The 4,601-nt window shown below is 28.0% G+C and overlaps 1 long non-coding RNA gene across 1 annotated transcript; it reads right to left on the minus strand.

Annotated features, from left to right (window-relative positions):
- Window positions 1-1,410: 1,410 nt before the first annotated feature.
- LOC120080405 lies at window positions 1,411-3,094 on the minus strand. The gene is made up of 2 exons (XR_005482505.1): window positions 2,798-3,094; window positions 1,411-1,854 (listed from the first exon to the last, which is right to left on the minus strand). It is a non-coding gene; the product is annotated as an uncharacterized LOC120080405 (long non-coding RNA).
- Window positions 3,095-4,601: the final 1,507 nt, after the last annotated feature.

The following is a 4,601-nucleotide window of genomic DNA, read 5'->3' on the forward strand; positions in this document are numbered from 1 at the left end:
TAGCTAAATCCCTTCTCAACCTGTTCCCTTGCATACTCATTGTACTTTCGTGTTAGTAGATAAATTGCTCCCTAAAGGCTGATTCCGGGGTTTGAATAATGTGGCACCACATCCTCTCCTGGCTCGAGAAGTGTTTAGTTATAGTTAGACTATGATTTATTGTTCATTAGAGAGATCAATGGTACTTAAGAAGTTAGATGTAACTACAAGAGCAAAATGGTAATTTTGGCCCAACTGTATTTACGAGCAATTTGTGAAAGATCATTGTACTGTTGATTGGTTATATCCAATGGACACAAATATATATCTGTAGTGTGAATAGTATAGCTGTCGGTCTCTAGTGGAGCGTTCGACACTTAATGGATTGTGAATAATTTAATTAAAGAGTTTAATTAATTATCTACGTATCGTTGGAGCTTCAAGCTACAGGTTCATGAGGTCCCCTCGGTAGCTTAATGGGATTTAATGAGAATCAGTTTTTGGATTAATTTGAATTGTTCAAATTAATTGAGGGAATTAATTATATATGATATAATTAATTAAATTTTAATTATATATGATAAAATTACTATAATGTATTTGATACATTATAATATTAAGTATTTATTTTTATTTTTTACATTTATTATTGTATTATTGGAAACACCCAAATTAGATATTTGAATATGATTCAAATATTATTATGTGAAATGGATTCATATAATTAAATTTAATATAAATGAGATTTACATTAAATATCGTTGTTGAGAGAATTAAACTATAGGTTATATTGTATGGGATATTATATGTTATATTTGATATAACATATAGTTTAATATTATATTATATGATAAAGTAGTTATCAACATATATATATATATATTAAAATAATTTTATTAATTTTATTTTAATTAAAAAAACTAATTATGGAAGTCCTCCCCACCTTTTACTCTCTCAGACATGAGAGTAGGGGTATCCCACCTTTGTGAAAACTGAATACAAACGTTTTCTTGAAAAACATAGAAAGGTTCTATGATAATCCCCTTCCTTCTTACTCTGGATTCTCTCACTCAATCTCTATCCCTCTCATAAATCCAAAATAACCAGAGCCTCACACTCTCCTAGATTCTCACCCAGAGAATACCGCGGAAGCCATTGTGGTGCTGTCCAATTGTTCAAGGGATTTTTTCAGTGAAGATTCGTTCTTCAAAGGTAAGGGTTTTGAAACCTATTTTAATTATTCTTTGTATTGTTTTGTGCATGTTGTAATTTTCTAGGTTAAATGCATAATTTCATTGTCTCTATAAAATTTGGAAAAATCGGGATGATTCGCTTCTGCTTTATGGTCTCTTCACAGGGTTTCTTCAATAATAACAAGGGTTTAGTCCTTAGAACTTTAAAGAAGAAAGCAAAAAGGGACATAATTTGTAATGATTCAACTAACGATCTATCATTTTTCTATATTTATATGACAAAATCAACTACAAATGAAATTAATGTCACTGTGAAATCTATCGTGGATTTTTTTCAATTACTGATGCTACAGTATCCACAAAAACTAAGGTACTATAATAGCCACAATATTAAAGTAGTACAATATCCTTAAAACTAAGTCACAACTATAGTATTACATCTGGGAGATTTTTAAGTCAAAACTAGGGGCACAGTCCTTGATTCTAGGAGAATGCTTTGTTTGCTTTGGAAAAGTTTTTTTCTGGTCTTTTGTATTCTTTTGGTCCTTTGCATTCTTCTATTCTCTTGCAACCTTCTGGTCATTTTCATTCTCCAACATCTTCTTTGACAGTTTAGGCTAATGATTCTTCAAGTTCCATAGTTCTTTTTCCCCCCTTTTTTGTTCGCTTTCCATAGTTGTGTCTTTCAATTATCAATATGTTAAAATAGTAATAAACACTTCAACCAACAAACTAAATACTTCAAGTTTATCGATGATAGAGCTTATAACTTATATACTTGAAGTAGTAAAGTCTATCATTGATAAACTTATCACCGATATGTTTCTATCATTAATAGACTTGAAATGGTAAAGTCTATCAGTGATAACCCATCACTGATAGACTTCACCACTTCAAGTCTATCAGTGATAGCATGTTTGATTTATTGATCAGAGTCTATCAGTGATAGAAACCTATCACTAACAGACTCTAATAAAAAAACAAAAAAAACTGTGGAATTATGCATGAAAATAAATTCAACATCTATCAAGTATATCAATGATAGAAACTTATCACTGATAGACTCTAATCAACAAAAACTTAAAAAAAAAAAAGAGTGAAACTATACATTTACTTACATTTCATTAAAAACAAAAAAAAAAAAAAACAAATTATTCAACATTTTTCAACCCTATGGATGTTTAAAGTACCCTAATCAAAAAATAAAAGACAAATATATTTGTATCACTGATTTCAATTGAAGTTTAAAGTACCCCAACCAATTGAAGTTTAAGCCAATTGAAAAACAAAAAACAAAAAACAAAAAGATTTCTATCACCGATAGGCCCCAATGAAAAACAAAAAAACAAAAAACAAATAGAATTCTTTCAACAATCTTTAAGTCTATTGAAGTTTAAAGTACCCCAATCAAAAAACAAAAGACAGACAGATTTCTATGACCAATTTCAAGCCTATTGAAGTTTAAGGTATCCCAAACTTATTGAAGTAGATTTCAATCACCATTAGACTCTAATAAAAAAACAAGAAATAGTATAATAATCAATCTACACATAAGTTCAATCAACTTATGTTACATGTTCAAAATCTATAAAACAGAGAGAAGAAGTAATAAGCAAGCATCTCACCTTTGTTTCAGAGATTGGAAGATCAACGACGAGATGCTTGAGTTGATGACGGATGTTAAACAAAGATGTTAGAGTTTTTCGATTGGTAGATGTTAAGGTTTTGGCAAATGTTGGAAATGAAGATCTCGTTTGAAGAAGATCAATTGGGTTAAGGTTTATTTAGCAAACAAAGAAAGAAATTAAACCCTAACATTGATCGTGGGCTAGGGATTGCCGTTTGAAGAAGATCACCATTTTAAGATAATCGATTGGCTAGGGATTTGGAAAGGTGAATCATCGATGAATGGATGTGGTTTGATCATCAATTGATGGGCATTTTAGTCTTTTTCCATGGGCTGAATCAAATTTGGCAATATTTGCTTTTTTTTTTTTTTTTTTTTTGTTAATACTATATCTACCATTAGTTTGGGCCAAAATGTTATGTTTGCAAGCAGCCCTTTGTATAGCAAAAATTTGGGAGAAAATATACAAGATCTTTAAAAAGACAAGTAATAAAGTAAATCTATATATAAAAAGTTCGGAGATTTAAATTATACACATGTGCATAAATTAGTCAAGAATATTGAATTTTTACTTAAAAATTAGAATAAATATTTTAAAATAATTAAGAAAATTGAGATTACTTAATTCCAAAAGTAATGTTTAGCTTTCAAATTAAACTTTTACATGTATTGTATTGGTTTTCTAAAATTAAAATATAATCTTAATTTTTTTATTATATTGTATTAAACTTTTACATAAATTTAATGAAGATTATAACAAACTGCAAATAATGTTTTATAACAAAATCATCTTTAAACAAAAACTAAACATCTTTTAGCTACTTTAAATTAAAATTACAAGATTTTATGGGGAGGAAAATATCTTACTATTTAATTTTTAATTTTTTTCATAAAATCCTCTTTCATCATTCTCTTCAAGTAGTTACTAACAAAACAATGTTTTTTTTGTACGATGCAATATAGAATACTTTATTCTTAAAAAATCGATAATATGAAAATATGTTAAAAAAAAATTGTTACATTTTTTAACTTTAAAAGTTTATGGTATTGTGAATTTGAGAAACACAATGGGATCACAGATGTCAATGAAATATAATATTAAAATAAACAAATAAAATATAAATATATGGAATAACTAAATAATAAAAAATAAATGTTAAAAATAAATCAAACTTAACATATATAAATATATAAAATAAAATAAATAACAAAAGTAAATAAAATAACAAATTATGGATTTCTCCATTCTCCAACTTTTGAAATTTGCCTAATGTAGTCTTTCCAAACCCCCCAAATGTCACTATTTATAGGTAATTTGGCAAGCATGTTGTGGATTACATGGATACCAAGAATGAGTATTTACAAGACACATGGACAACATTTTGAAAAATGGGGACATAACACATGGTCAATGAACACTAACAATGAGCAATTAATGGGTATTTATTTTTTATCTTATTATAATACTTCCCCTTAGATGCCCATTATATATATAAAATATATCTCATTAAAATCTTATTAGGAAAAACCCATTGAGAAAAAATCCTTGTAAAGGAAAAAGAGTACATATTTCATATAATCTAATACTCTTATAAAGAATACATTACATTTATTCCCTCTCATGGAAACATCACTTGAGATCTCCAAGTCGCCACATTCCTATGTTGTGCACCAATTTTTCAAAGGTTGTTGTAGGTAATGACTTTGTAAATAAATCTGCCAGGTTATCTTTGAACAAATTTGTTGTATAGTGATGTCACCATTTTCTTCAAGATCATAAGTGCATAAAAGCTTTAGTGAAA

The sequence above is a fragment of the Benincasa hispida genome, chromosome 6, assembly GCF_009727055.1.
Source record: "Benincasa hispida cultivar B227 chromosome 6, ASM972705v1, whole genome shotgun sequence".
NCBI classification, from domain to species: domain Eukaryota; kingdom Viridiplantae; phylum Streptophyta; class Magnoliopsida; order Cucurbitales; family Cucurbitaceae; genus Benincasa; species Benincasa hispida.